Source organism: Ambystoma mexicanum, chromosome 7p (assembly GCF_040938575.1).
Source record: "Ambystoma mexicanum isolate Mex_15411 chromosome 7p, UKY_AmexF1_1, whole genome shotgun sequence".
Taxonomy (NCBI): Eukaryota; Metazoa; Chordata; class Amphibia; order Caudata; family Ambystomatidae; genus Ambystoma; species Ambystoma mexicanum.
Genome location: NC_090939.1, coordinates 94,314,369 through 94,330,371, shown reverse-complemented (window position 1 = coordinate 94,330,371; position 16,003 = coordinate 94,314,369). Strand labels below are relative to the sequence as shown.

The 16,003-nt window shown below is 48.1% G+C and overlaps 1 long non-coding RNA gene across 1 annotated transcript in view; it reads left to right on the top strand.

The window, feature by feature from the left end:
• The window catches only part of LOC138526510 (uncharacterized), a 157,600-nt gene extending 147,730 nt beyond the window's left edge, over positions 1 to 9,870 (top strand). The window contains exon 3 of the long non-coding RNA XR_011283596.1: positions 9,732 to 9,870. This is a non-coding gene — a long non-coding RNA (uncharacterized lncRNA). The remainder of the gene's footprint in view (positions 1 to 9,731) is intronic.
• The last annotated feature ends 6,133 nt before the right edge of the window (positions 9,871 to 16,003 follow it).

The window sequence follows — 16,003 nt, the reverse complement described above, 5'->3', positions numbered from 1 at the left end:
GGGAGCAATCGTCAGTATTCTAAGTACCTTCCACTGTCATTTGGCAGTTTGACTATGGCCCATCCAGCAGGGGTTCCGGGAAAGGGTTCAGAAGGCTCCATCACTCCCGCAGAGACCCATGTGAGTGTGACAGACTACTTCCATGTTCCCATCTACCAAAAACACCTGAAGTAAAATGTTTGGGCTCAGGAGTACCCACTGTGCATTCCCTCTGATTCTAGTGTTATTACAAGGCTTCTGGCAGTGATGGATGATTGTTTCAGTTCATGAACAACTAGTGGATCTGGGCACATTCCCTGTTATTGTTGCATAGCTTTCACTCTTAGCATCTGTGCCACAGTTTGGAGCTCTGTCTCAACCTGAAGAAGTCGAACACCAAGCCATATTAGTGCCTTCGGTCCATCAGAGCACACTTGGCCTCCAATGATGCAAAAGTCAGGGTGAGGAATGGGCTGGTGACGGCTGCAGCTAGCTGTCTGGCGGCACGGGCTGCTGCATCTCCGGCTCCCCTGCGCACAGGGGAGTCAGAGGCAGAGCAGCCCCATCTCCAGGCCCCTGGTTCACACCCTCTGCACAGACAGGAACAGGAAGCTCTCTAAAGCTTCCAGGTTTCTGTCTGTGTGGAGGGCGAGAGCAGGAGGCCTGGAGGCAGAGCACTGCAGTGGACCCAGCACGGAAAACAGGTGTTTTTTTGTGTACGTGTAATGTGTGTGTGCATTGTTTGTTTGTGTCGGATATGTATGTATGTATACATGCGTGCATGCATGTGAATGGTGGGTATGGGTGTGTGTGTGTCTGAATGAGAATGCAGTGTGTGAAATATCTTGGTGGGTGCATGAGTAGAGAATACAGTGAACGTGAGAAAACATGTATGGGTGAGTGACTGGTGTGTGAATGTTCTGAGTTGGTGCAGGTGTGGAGAATGCAGTGTGCGTAAATGTGAGCAAAGGTGTATGGGTGAGTTACTGGTATGAATGTGATTATGTTGTGTGTGGGTGAATGTTTTGGATGGGTGCCCGTGTCGAGAATGCAGTGTGAATGTTCTGGGTGCATGTATGAGTGATCGTGAGAGACGTTGTATGGGTGAGGAACTAGTGGGTGAATGGGTATGATTGTGAGTGTTTGTGTGTGCTGGGTGCTTGGGTGTCCTGGGAGCACTGTAGCATTGTTATTATTTTCTTAAAGTGACATGGCATGTTTTACTGGAATATTTTGGCAAAGCCATACTTCATGAATGTTATTAAGAGACTAGGTAGTAGGTGTTATTACGTAGCTAGACTGGTATTTTGGTGCAGCCAGTTTAGCCATTTCTTACTATGGGCTATTAGGTGCTTGCAACACAGCTAAACCAAAACAATTGCATTGGAGTACAGATAGGGAGAAATGGCATATGAGGGACACACAACTTGTAGGTGTTGTTTGGTTTTTTGCCCACCCATTCACTGCCCATGGCCATGCTAATCCCTATGGCTATTCCCTCCCCTTTCGTGCCCCTCCCAGCCCAAAACACCTCCTCATGAGCTTGTTTTAATCAAGCCTTATCATCAAACTTTGCACTCAAAGGGCCTGCTAGTGTTTTGCCAAAGCAGTCCTCTGAGAGTTAAAGATGTAATTGGAGCTCTACGCCCTTACTTGTGTAATACAAATGGCTTAGCCAGGTCTGCCTTCAGCCACTCGATTTATAAGCACTATGGGCATCCTTCACAGAAGTCCTCTTAAAAACAAGCATTGGCAAAGCCAAAACTCTTGCCTTGTGTATAAGTATGAGATATTTGCCAGGCACTGCTATTAGATGTGCAGCTACTTACACCATTTTGCACCTGCTATCATCAATGGGCAGTTAATAGCACTACAGCAGTGCATGGCCAGTGCCTTTTCCATGCCTACACAAAAGCTCAAACTGTTGGCATTGCCAGTGTTTTTTTATTGGACATGTAGGATAAAGCAAACATGATAAGTGTTATCAGATGCCCAGACCTGCATTTTGGTGCAGCCAGTCTAGCACTTTTGTAATGTGGCATGGCATTTTCTACTGGGCATCTATGATGAAGCAAGAATGATGAGTGTTATTATGTGGCTAGACTGGCATTTTGGTTCAGCCAACCTAGCTAGTTTCCTACTGTAGCATGACATTTTTTACTGAGCATCTATGATAAAGCAATCATGATGAGTGTTCTTACATGTCTTGACTGGCTTACATCAAAGCCAGCTTGGACATGTTTTATTATTGTCATGGCATTTTTGATGGTAAAGCCAACAGAAGTATGTTCTTACATGGGGGTAATGGCATATATTGGCAAAGCCAGCGTGGACATGTTTTTCTATAGTAACATTACTGTCATTATGCGCAAAGCAGACATGAGTATGTTCTCAGCATGCAAATGTAATATTATTCCGGCCTATGTTGTGGGGAAAGGCATCATAAAAATGTGTTGGGAACTGCTCCTGTGCACTTGTTGGTGACTTGCATTTCTTACTATGGCATGACATTTTTAGTTTGGGCTATTAGGTGCTTGCGACACCGCTAAGCTAAAACTATTGCATTAGAGTACAGATAGGGAGAAATGGCATATGAGGGACACACAACTTGTAGGTGGTGTTTGGTTTTTTGCCCACCCATTCACTGCCCATGGCCATTCCCACCCCTTTCCTGCCCCTCCCAGCCCAAAACACCTCCTCATGAGCTTGTTTTATTCAAGCCTTTACATCAAACTTTGCCATCAAAGTGCCTGCTAGTGTTTTTCCAAAGCAGTACTCTGAGAGTTAAAGACTTAATAGGAGCTCTACACCCACTACTGCTGTAATGGAAATGTCTTAACTATGTCTGCCTTAAGCCACTCGATTTATAAGCACTGTGTGTATCCTTCACTGAAGTCCTCTTAAAACAAGCATTGGCAAAGCCAACACTTTTGCCTTGTGTATAAGTATTAGATATTTGCCAGGCACTGCTATTAGATGTGCAGGTACTCACACCCTTTTTCACCTGCTATCATCAATGGGCAGTTACTAGCACTACAGCAGTGCATGGCAAGTGCCTTTTCCATGCCTACACAAGAGTTCAAACTGTTGGCATTGCCAATGTTTTTTTATTGGACATTTAGGATAAAGCAGACATGATAAGTGTTATCAGATACCCAGACCTGCATTTTGGTGCAGCCAGTCTAGCAATTTTGTAATGTGTCGTGGCATTTTCTACTGGGCATCTATGATGAAGCAAGGATGACGAGTGTTATTATGTGGCTAGACTGGCATTTTGGTTCAGCCAGCCTAGCTAGTTTCCTACCGTAGCATGACATTTTTTACTGAGCATCTATGATAAAGCAATCATGATGAGTGTTCGTACATGTCTTGACTGGCCTACATCAGAGCCAGTTTGGACATATTTTCTTATTGTGGCATGGCATTTTTGATGGCAAAGCCAACAGGAGTATGATCTTACATGGTGGTTCTGGCATATATTGGCAAAGCCAGCGTGGACATGTTTTACATGCCTATGTGCAAAGCAGACATGAGTATGTTCTCAGCACGCAAATGTAATATTATTCCGGCATATGTTGTGGGGAAAGGCATCATGAAAATGTGTTGGGAAATGCTCCTGTGTACTGTTGGTGACGTGCATCTACTGTATGAATTACCCTACAAAACCGATTCCAAACTGTCTTGCTTTTAACCCAATTTGTCACAGAAAGTGTGCTGTGTAACGCACAATTTTAACCCATTATTTAAAATAATGGCTGAGGGGGAGAACCCCTCGAACCCCGACAAACCCAATTTCGTACATGCTTGGTGTTTATTGTATACTTGCTGCAAATATTTACGCCACTCCAATTAAAAGACTCACCAGCTGCCAATTGTGGCTGGTATATTTGGATGCCAGGGCCCAGGCACTGCCCCTTTTTCTACACTAGGGGAAATATTTGAGCTTCAGTTAAAAAATATACTTACATCTTTCACCTAGCACAGTGTGTGCGTGTCCCTGCAGTGGCAGGGATCATCATAAGCATTACATATGGTGGTGTGCCAGGCCGGCTGGGAGTGTGGCGTGTTCTGTGCTCTGTATTTTGTGTTACACCACTCTTGAACACAAATCTAACAGGGCATTTCAACATAGGATTATGTAGAAAAGATTCATCAAAGAGTCCACCGGTTTCAGCACAGTATCTGGCCTCACACATCCGGCACCCCGTAAATCTCATAGCCTCATACATTTTGTCCAGTGGCTGTTGCGATTCCAGTAGTCCCAGTTAAGGGGACTCAATCGAAGGTCTCAATCAAAGAATCCCAAGACTTCTCTTTGTCAGCCCTCAACAACCACTTGCTGAGATCACTGTGGTTAGGGGTGTTCAGCTTTAGTACACTATGGGCCTCATTACAACCTGCCAGTCCGGGACCGTGCAAAATCCGTGACGGCGGTAAAAACGTTTCCGTGTCCGCATGGTTGCGGAAAAACCATCCGATTACATGCTGTCGGTCGCGCGCACCACACGGACTCGGAAACGTTGTTACCGCCGTCACGGAAAACCCCACGGAAATGGAAATAACGAAGCCACAAGTGGCGCAAAACCCGTTTCCGCCTCCGCCGTCACGGACACGGAACCGGAAATACCATGATCGCCAAAACAGGAAACAGAGAGGCGGCCATCATATAAAAGCACAATCCATTGCCATCCAGAGCCAGCACAAGCACAATCCTAACTCTGAGAAGCCAAAAGGGACCACCAGCATGTCTGCCAGGATTCCTGCTCAGAGGCAGCGCAAACAGCGCTTCAGCGAGGCGGAGCTAACCGTCTTGGTGGAGCACATTGTGGACAATGCTGAGATGCTGTTCAGCGCCGACCAACGGCGTGCCACACAGCAGCGGAGGAAGGAGGTGTGGGCCGAAGCTTCACGCAAGTGCACCGCCGTGGGCGTGGCAGTGAGGAGCGTGAAGGACTGCCACAAGCGTTGGGACGACCTGAGGCTGAGGGTACGCAACCTCATTTCCACACACCGCCAACGCAGCAGTGGGACAGGCGGAGGACCCCCTTCCCCACTGAGGCTGCAAGCATGGGAGGAGCGTTGCAGCAGCGTCCTCCACCTAGAGGGAATCCATGGGATCGGGCAGGCTGAGGCAGGAGTGAGCCCACCTGCAGATGCCGGTAAGTGCCCAAACATGAATGCCACATGTAAATATGCAGTTGTGAGTACTCGGCCAAAGGACCCATTAACAACCCCCCCCCCCAGGCACTGCATGTGTGGGCCAAAGGACCCATTAACAACCCCCCCCCCAGGCAGTGCATGTGTGGGCCAAAGGACCCATTAACAACCCCCCCCCAGGCAGTGCATGTGTGGGCCAAAGGACCCATTAACAACCCCCCCCAGGCAGTGCATGTGTGGGGCAAAGGACCCATCATGATCCGTATGGCAACCGATATCACTGAATGCAGACACCAGCAATCAGATGCATGTGACTAACACTATTCAATGTACAATCTTAATGACGCATGTGATGCACCCATCTGCCACCACAACAACACTAATTGCATGCCCTTTGTGTCCCCACAGCCGTTTCAAGTGACAGTGATACTGCACAACAGGCCAGCCAATCTGCATCGGCAAGTACACTAGCCACCGCCACCACACAGGAGGATGCTGCCGGCAGTTCTGCACCTCTGGCCACATTACCAGCCACTACAGATGTGCGGCACACCACCACCACCGACATCCCCACCGTCTCCACACTGGCTGAGTCTAGACAGGTGCCACGGGAACCTATCATGGCCACCCAACACAACACCAAAGGCAGCAGCACTGCAGAGGGGGCGGCCTGCAGTGATAACAGTGCCCCGCAAGAGCACTCGGAAACGGGGCCACAGGGGGAGATGCCCACATTGGAAGACCTGGGCTCCTTTCATGAGCTGGGGTTCAGCCCCACTTCACTGGGGAGTCCCATGAGGTCGCCCACCTCATCCATGGCCGAACTGAATGCCCGCATGCAGCGGATGGAGGACCAGCAGGCTACCCTCACCCAGCTGGTGGAGAGGCAGCTAGATGAATCCAGGCTGCAGAGGGAGAGCTACAGCGCCTCAGTGCGTCGCCTGTCGAGGTCCATTGGACGCTTTGCGAGCACCATAGTAACCCTTGCACGCCATGTGCGGGAGGGCAACGACCACACCTCCAGGCTTGTAGAGGCCATGTTGGTTGGCCAACAGGCAAATCTGGCACGGATGCCCTCAATCCCAGATTCTGGCCAATCAAACACAACCACCCCATCCAGCTCCACTACTGCCAGTCCGAGGAGGCGCTCGAGTAGGCTAACGGGTCCCTCGGGCAAGGTTGCACAGAAGCGCACACGGAAGTGATGGCATGTGTGTGGGGCAGTGCAGGACACATGTGGACTACAAGGGTGTGAGAGGGGTGGGCACGTTTGGGTGGTGGGGTAGGTAGTTTTGGGGGTTTGGACAATGGGCTCTGGGTGGGGGTGGGCACGTTTGAGTGGTGGGTGGCCCCGGGTGTACAGCTTCCCTAACCAATGCACCTTCTTCTCTGTTGTTATTACATCAATACATCACCATTTCAAATCAAGACATACATGTGTGGACATTGATCATTTATTTTGCAGTGCAACTATTAATTCATTGTCGTCACCATGTTTGTTCATTTCTGTGAATGTGCTGTGACTCAAAAGTAAATGCGAATCAGGGCATCCCGTGCTCTCTGGCCATCATGTGGACCCCCAGGGGGAGGCGGTGCCATCCCATCCCCATCTCCATCCCCATCCCCATCTCCATCCCCATCCCCATCCCCATCCCCATCTCCATCCCCATCCCCATCTTCCTCATCTGCGTCTGGTGGCATTGGGATGTTCCTGCGCAGGCATATATTGTGCAGCATGGCACATACGAGCGTGATTTTGCCCGTCTTCACTGGGCTGTACAGCAGTGATCCGCCAGATCTGCTCAGACAGCGGAAACGGGCCTTCAGCAGTCCAAATGTCCTCTCAATCATTCCACGTGTGCGGATATGTGCCCTATTGTATGCCTCTTCATGCCTGTTCCTTGGTCTCCGTACAGGTGTCATCATCCATGGCGTGAGTGCATATCCCGCATCACCTACATGGGATGTAGATGGGGGAACATGTCAGTGTTTGTGGCATCATGTCCTCATCTGCTGCTGTGCATTCTTGTATCATCATTCATTCATTCATGCATATGTACCATGCAGTGTCTGGAGGTAAGTTTTGGCCATCACGAGGTATGTCGCTGACTGCATATGGGCCTACACATTAACTTGCATGTTTACTGTGCCCTGCGGGTGACAGTTGATTGTGTGCATGTCATGGTGCAGTGATGTCCACACATGGCAGAGTGACTCCACTGTACGGAAGTAGTAAATACACGTCGTCTCATTTACACGCCTCTCGTGCTTTTTGGGGCAGTGTTTCAATTGAGGGTGGGTGTCTGCAGTGGCACAGGGTTCATGGGACAGTGACGGGATTGGCTGTGGCAGCGTGTGCACGGGCACATTGTGGTGCCCTGTCATGTCTTCCTTCATGATGTTTGGCATCCGCTGTGTATTTGGTAGATGGAAGGGGGGCGATGCATGTGCGGTCACAGCGGCACACTCACAATGCTCATTGGCCTGGACACACACACACCACTCCGACAGGGTTGTAGCATCGTCAGCTGTACTCACCCAATAGCCATGTGCTTTGTCCGGCATAGCGTTCCATGTACCGTGGCAACGTGGAATTCCGCAGTACCATTGAGTCATGTGATGAGCCTGGGAAACGTGCGCAGCAGTGTGTAATCAGTTGCATGGCATCACAAACCATCTGGACATTCAAAGAGTGATACTGTTTCCTATTGCGGAACACCGCCTCAATTGCATGTGGTACTGTCAGCTCGACGTGGGTGCAGTCAACTGCGCCTATGCAATTTGGCATGCCTGCTATGGCATGGAAGGCCAACTTGGTGGCAATGACCTCGGGGAGGGTGCGGGGTAGGGCTATGTGTTCCGACACATGGCGCAACAGGGCATCCAGTACCTGTACCAGGATTTTTGAGAAACACGGTTGTGATATGCCGTGCAGCTCACCAACGTGTGTTGATAGGTGCCAGTGCCAAGGAAATGCAGAACTGAGACAACCTTCAAGAGGGGGGGGGGGGTGGCGGTGGGGGTGTCAATTAGGCTGCTGATGTTGTCCTCAATCATGGCGGTGATGTGCAGGATTGTTGCATGGTCCAGCCGGTATAGGGTGTGGATCTGTCCTGGGGTGAGGTTCCAGGGTGAGGCCCTGATGCGTGGTATTGGTGGCTGGCGGCGGGGTCGGGCTGGCTGGGCAATGGGGTTTGCCATAGCTGCAGGGTTGGCTGGGTGCCGCCTGCGCCTCCTCCGCCTACGCCTCCTCCTCTGCGCCATTACTGCCACCATGTGCAGTGCTGCCTGTTGGTTGAGTAGGCCCAGTCCCAGTGCTACTAGACCTGCTGCCTGCATGGTTCTGTGTTGTGTTGGGCTGGGTGTGGCCCTTTTGTAGGCTCCCAGTGGCCTGCTAGGTCCAGCTGGGCTGATTTGGTGCACCTGTGCCCTGATTCAGTTCAGCAGGCAGTGTATAACGCCATGTTCGCGGTGGCGGAGGTTCCGCCACCGTGATCACGGTATTTCCGCCATTTTTTTCCCAGTATTTCCGTGTCCGCGCTAGTTGTGATGCTCACGGTGTTTCGTGTTGACGGTAACGGAGGGGTTTCCGTGCAGACGGACTTAAGGGGAACCCTATTTCCGCGGTGGCGGTTTAGGGTGGTGCTATTACCGGGGCCGCGGGTCATGATTGCGCGGACATGGAAACGGTGCCGGTATGGTTTTACCGGCAGTGTTAATTCCGGACTGGAGTACTTGTAATGAGGCCCTATAATGTTAAAAGAGATGAGCTCAATACAAGCTGAGCTTCCCAGAACAATTTATTTTGTGTTTGTCACTGGCTCTGCCCTGAGCCTTCGTCATACTCACATGCAATTAATATGATGGAATGGTCCTCTGAAAAGTGCTTCAAATAAGGCCCTCATACAGCCCCAGAACAGAGGGCCTTGTTTGCAGCAAGATTGTGGCCAGTGTGAAAATGTGCCTTTCCTACCCTGGAAAAGAAAAGATCGCAGAGAGGACATATAGGGAGAGCAGAAAGGAGTGTGAGGCGACGATTATTGAAAATAATGTTAACACCCTGTACTACCCATGTGAAGAGGCATTCATGTTAATAGCAAAACCTCAAATGGAAAAACTGTATTGTGGATGCAGGGTCGTCTGTATCCCACTATATCTCTCTCTTTCTCTCTCCCTATCTCTGGTTCTGCTTTCTCTCTCCTCTCAGTTACCTCTTATAGCAGTAAACAAAATGTTGAGTTATGAGTTATTACAAAATGTTCAAGAGTACATTTTTTAAAATAAAAAGTTACATCTGTGGATCTTTTGTTTTATTACATTCAATAAACGTAACGTTTGCCTAGCTTTAAATGTACTTAAACGATAGATCAGAAAAAACGAATTAGTTGATTTACATTTTCTACATCATAAAGCAAGTGACTTATCTTACCAATATTTTATCAATTGAAATTTGAGTTAGAGATACACGTTTAATAGCAATTCAGACAAATATAAGCGCGTTTAACTGAGTTCTATTATGCTTTGATATATTTCTGTGCAATGCAATCACAGTTCTTGATTTTAAGACAAAGTTCTTTTCCATAAATTACCTACAGACAAGCACAGTGAAAGAGTATGTGGCCTACCGGAAATTGCCAAAAGAATTGTGCAAGCGAATATTTGATTATTATGAGACCAGGTACCAAGGAAAGTGGTTTGATGAAGAAGACATCATTAGCCAAATGTCAGAGTCCCTGAAAGTGGTACGTATTGAGTGCATATAAGCAATCTTCTAATGTTCTGATACTAGTTCTGCTGGCGGAAAGGTCTTCCTAAAAATGAAACTACAAAAGGATGTAGAGAGAACAGAGAAACTGATAGCTGAGGCAAAAACCAAGTTTGAGGCTATCAAAAAAACAAAAGGGCCTGTTCAAAACAGCATTCGGTATATATCCAAATGTCACAAGGCCTAGTAGGACCGTTATTGTTTTTATTCCCCACCACCCTGTCTTGTGGCACCTGGAAACACATTGGGCCTCATTACTAGTCCGGCAGTATCCCGTCAGTAGCCGTCGGACTCGCAACACTTTACCGGCACCTGACATCCCAGTGCCACCGGGACATTACAAGTCCCGGCGGATCGGGAGGTTAGGCGCTGGTAATCCCCAAATGTTAATCCCCATTCCCATGGAGCCCTATAAGACTCCATGGGAGTGGGGAGATGGAAGCACCGCCACCGTTTCTAACGGTGCCGGTGCTTCTGTGAAAGCTCTGCGGATGGGTGCCAATGCACCTGGCAGGTCAGAGCTGCCTAGCGCAATGGCCACACCCACAGAGTTGTACTGGGGCGGTCCGGAAAGGGTGCCAATACGATGCAACCGGCACACTTATTTCCGGACCACTCCAATAGTAATGAGGCCCATTGTGTATAGGCGCCATATAAATATGTAATAAATAAATAAATATATGTATGGGATTTAAAAAACATGAACATATTTGGAAATCACTGGAACGTTAGATATAGCGGACGCACCCAAGGGTTTACAAGTAGGATGTGGGAGTAGCAGAAGTAGCTGCATTGGTAAGGGGCGCGAAAGGGGAGCACTGGAGGGGGAGAAGTAGGATTGATTGGAGCTGTCATTGATTGGTGAGTGGTTCTTTGAAGCGTGTGGTGTTAAGATCCCTCTCAAAGTATAGGATGGAGTGGGCTGGGTTCTCTGTGTCGGCCGGATCGGGTGTTACGGCCATCATTAGTACCAAAGCGGCAACACAGGGTGCTTTAAAAAAAGGATTTTCCTTCCTACAAAGGAACGCACGCGGAAGAATCTATTACCAACATGGCCGTACGGAGCCCTGCCTTCCCTTTCCATGGCGGTCGTGCTGCGCAGAGAGGAATGTGCGGCCGCGGCAGCGAGTGCTGTTGCAGCTGCAATAAGATAAGTTGGGTTTGGGGGCGTGGGGGCGGTTAAAATGAAAAAAGGGTACGGAGTGGCAGGGGGAAGATGGCGGCGGGAGAGCCGGCTGTCAGGCGGCTTGGAACACAGGCTTACACCGGCAGTTCAGGAGCACGTTCCTAGCCACCTGATTGACTGGCTCCCCCTGCCCGGATACTAATCCCAGTTTTATCCATCTTGCAGTTTTTGTTTCCAGTCTTGCAATGTCTTGGCTTCTGTTGATGTGTTAGCCCCCTAGAGATGGCGAGTTTATCAGCTAGTTAGGTTGATGTTTTGGTTGAGAGTCCTTTATAAATGATGAATACTTGAAGGGGTCACCAGTGCATATCTTTTATGGATGGGGCGTGATGTTAAATTTCCTAGTCCTGCAATGAGTCATGCTGCAGCATGCTGGAAGTCTTTTAGAGAGGCCAAGGTGGCACCTGAGACTCCTGCAAGTCGAATGCTACCACCATCCAGATGGGTTATTATCAGGGCTTTGACAACTTTTCTGAAACGTAGGGCTGGTGTGAAAAGCTTGACTTTGTGAAGGTACGATAGCTGGTACCATGCTTTTTGTGTCTTCTTGGGAATGTGCGTGTTCAATGAGTAGTCACTGTGGATGGTAAATAACTAAGTGATGATTCTGAATTAGATGTGAGGTGAGAAGGGGATGTCTATTAGTCAATTCTGGAATTGGGTAGGTCTTTATGGGGTTTGTGAGAAAGAATTTGGTATTTGTCAGGTTGTGCATTAGGCAGGCACTTGAAACCCAGGCTTGCATGAGTGACAGACAGTGCTTACATCAATGGATGTTGTTGCTGCAATTGATCTTTGGCTAAGGTTGTATGCAATCTGCATATGTGCGTTCAATCTAGAGATTGAAGATGACAGGGGATAGGGTGGAGCCTTTGGTTGCTCCACAGGCCTGTGACCAGAGCTAGAGGTCTCTGTAGAGCAAGAGGAGGTGAACCACAGCTGGAGAGTTCGGTCAAACCCCATTCCCTAAGCAAGTATGTTGAGGAAGGCTTCATGGTCAACGTTATAGAAAGCAACAGAAGGGCTGAGTATGATGAATAATTAAGGGTCCCATCTGTCCATGATGTGGAGAGCATTGTTGATAACTTGGATAGTGGTGGTCTCTGAACTGCATTGTGATAGAAATCCAGATTTGTAGTCCTGTAGCAGATTGTCCTGAGTGATTTTATTTTTACAACTGGCTGGCAACAGCTTTCTCTATCACTTTACCAAGGAAGATAGATGCGTGATGGAGCATTTGTTGGCCAGGTTGACTGGTTTGAGTGTGGGTTTCTTCATCACGGAAAGCATCTGTCCCATTCTACATCATAGTATCTTCATTGATATTCATAAACACTTAATATCTCCTCCCATGTGCAGAATCCTGTAACACTTTTACTATCAGATACAACCCCCCTCCTTTAAATGCAAAATTTAAATAATGCTTTGTAATTATGATCAATAAAAATACCCATCTGCCATGTTCATTCCATAAAACAAAAGTAGTGTGTTAAAACTGCATTTCTAGACTTTTTATACAAAGAGAAATAGATGAGAACAAAAGACATGTAGGAGCCCTTAGCAAGCATGTAAGCAAAGTTCTGCCTTTATGGCCACAGGGAGTGCCAGATCCCATCATACACTACAGTGGCCTTTGAAGTCTTTTATTTTTCTGTGTGAAAGGATCCTGAAACAAAACACCTCTCTCTCTGATATTTAAGGTTTCACTGCTGTGTCACAGTTTTTTAAATGTTTTTCTGCTAGACTGGACAAGATTTGACTGACCCCATGCTAGAGGCTTATTTCCTCACTATGTACGGCAGTTGTATTTCCTTTTTAGATTAGCCAAGGAAAACTGCTGTCATTTGTCTCACAGATATCACTTTTTGACAGGTTTATTGCCGGTTGGGGCTGTGATGAAGCCATGTCCTGGGTCTGCAGACTGATGGGAGAGTTGCTCTGGGTGTCGGGTGCTCCCCCAGCCTGTGGATGCTGGTGCCTGGGGGAGAATAAGGAGGATCCCCTCATCCCTCGGTCTGCAATGCTTGGAAGGGGCCCTTCATCTAAATGTAACCAGGCCCCTTCCCAAAGTCAGGCAGATCCCTCTCAGACATGTGATAAATCCAGGGTATTTATCTCTTCTCCCCCAGGGGAGTCTAGGGAGATGAACCCGCTCAGCAAGACATTCCTGAGGGTTCTGGGCAAGTGGGACCTTACTGGAAGTGACTCCCCTCTTGGGGACAAAGACTCCTATTCTGATAAGGAACTCCCAGTTCGGAAAGACTGTTGTTACTTCTGTTTTGACTCCAGTGACATTTCTTCTATCTCTTTGCCTCCAGCTAATACTGGATTTCACCGGAACTCCTCAGTCAAAGAACAGCAGCACACCCCCTTTATTTGTGATAGTATTTTGGATTCACTGAATCGTGACATTTCTTCCAACTCTTTGGATTCAGGTAATGCTGGATATCGTCTGAACGTTAGAGTCAAAGAAGAAGGACACACCCCTTTTGTTTCGGATGATATACATAAAGCCAAGAGGAACTTTGAATCGAAGAGGAGAGTAACTCCTATGCAGAGGCAAGCCTCTGACGAAAAGACATCCTGGAGGGATAGAGCCACACTAGACCGCAGAGCCAGCGGTAGCATGGAGAGCAAATGAAGCGCTTGTAAGGAGGCCAGAAGGCTGGCATCCTGACCGACCGAGAAGCCAAAGTCGAGGAAGAGACGGAGATGGGAAAGTAACTGTCTCGCCTGGTCGCGTGACCACACGGGTGCCGTGGTGCGCCTGCAGCCTGGTAACCGATGCCGAGACCAGACTCCAGAAAGGAGCCCGGATCTCAAAGCTCCGGAAGAGAAAGGCATTTGGCGCTGAGACGAGCAGCAGCAGAGATACGATAGCTCCTGAGGAGAGAACACAATTGAGAAGTATGAACATTGATAATCGAGGCTGAGGAAGCCAACAAGATTACGGGAGCCTGATAAACCCGAGCAGAGAGAAAGCAAGCCCATCAGAGTGCCATAGGGCTTCAGAGAGCCCAGAGACACTGAGAGACTTTCGAGACTGAAGGAGCTGCCAAGGTTATGGGAGCCTGATAAATCAGAGCAGAGAGAAAACAAGCCTATCAGATGGCCATAGGGCTTCAGAGAGCCCAAAGGTATTAATAGACTGTCAAGGCTGGGGCAGCCAAGGAGGTTACAGGAGCCTGATAAACCTGAGGAGAGAGAAAGCAAGTCTTTTAGAGGGTCATAGGGCGAGATCCCTGAGAAACTGAGACGCTTTAACATAAGGGAAGCAAATCCTCCCAAAGAAGTATATTGAGAGAGGTGGACAGCTACAAGGGTTACGGGAACCCAGAAAACACGAACAGGCAGGCGCTGTACCGAGGCCCTACTAAAACAAGCCTGACAGAAGGTGGGAGGATTTTGAGAAGTCCCAAAAACCTGAAATATAATGGACATAATTGAGAGGAGGTCCAATCTGGATGGTCCAAATATTTACAAGCAAGACAAGAACATTGTCAAGCACCAAGGGAGAAATGGTGTAGTGGTCTTAAATAAATCTTGTTTTTCCTGAGATACATCATGGAGTTTATGAAAGGTTGACACACAGAGCCTACAGAGAGGCCTGAGAACAGAACTGTATTGGAAGGAATTGTTTTTACCCGATGAAAAAGAAGTCTTATGGAGTTCATGAAAATTTGGCACACACAGCCCACAGAGAGGTTAAGAACTGTGTCTTGCAACATTGATGAACTTGTGAATCCTATGGACAAGAGATTCAAGTGATTAGGCCTGGCAGAAGCCACAGACAGAGACTATTGCTCTGGCCTCCTTCTTTCTGTTAAGTTTTCCTAAGTGTTAAGGCCAGTTAGACATTTAGATTTTGACTAAGGACAGTTTTTAAGCACCATTAGTCTTTGTTTGTTACGCAGGAAACTCCCCTCATAGCAGTAGGGCTGCATGGGCGTTTTCATTGAACATTTTAAATAACCCTAAATAAATCAGTCATTAGTCGGACTCCTTCTGGTTTGCCACAGACCTCATCTTCAACTTCGGGGGCCCCATGCCCAAATCAGTTATCCCAAAATACCTCCTTTGGTTTATGCAGTCTCCGTAAACCCAGGCAACTGCATATCTGTTTTTCCATGTCTGGATCTATGGACTCGTCAGCTGCCTCAGCGGATGCATTTGGGTCTGCAAACCTGCAATGCACAAAAGAAGCGCATACCGCAAAAGGAGTAGAGCAGGAATTCTCCATACACCCGTTAAAAGGTGTGTACTTGATAAAAATCCACCTAAAGACTTTTCTCAAGCACAGGCAGCTCTCTCAGCCCCTCCATTCACAGATATAAAATCCAAGATGGCCGTCAGGGCTGATAAAGGTTTAGGTAGGCCCTTTTCGGTTCCATATGACCACACAGAGATCAGCAAAACACAGGGCCACGCTAATATAGGTGCACAAGTGCAGACGCTGACTTTGCTCAGGTAGAGGTGCTATCTCCCAATATAAGACAAGCAGTTGAGTCTGGCAGTCCGTGTTACAGGAGCAGGAGCCTTGAGTTCGCGAAAGGCTGGAGATTAGAGATCAGCAGCAATGGAATTGGCTGGAGAGAATTTGATGGAGACTGGAAGGATGAAGAGAGCTGAAGCAGTGGCAGGAGAAAATAGGTGAAGGTGTAATTTATAGAATAGAAGGAGGTGCTAAGGTTAGGAGGGGAGTCACTGGTGGTAGTGACAGGAATGGTGGAAGTTGTAGATGATAAGAGAAAGTGGTTAAGGAGGAGGTAATGCCTGAGTGGAATGAGGCAAAGAGATCAAGAGAGAAGGTATAGACAGCAAAAACAGCTAAAAGTAGTGGAAGGTGTGTGGTGGTGACCAGGACAACCCCAGGCTAGGAGAATGACGCAGTGCCAAGGAGAACAAACCAAGGTTGT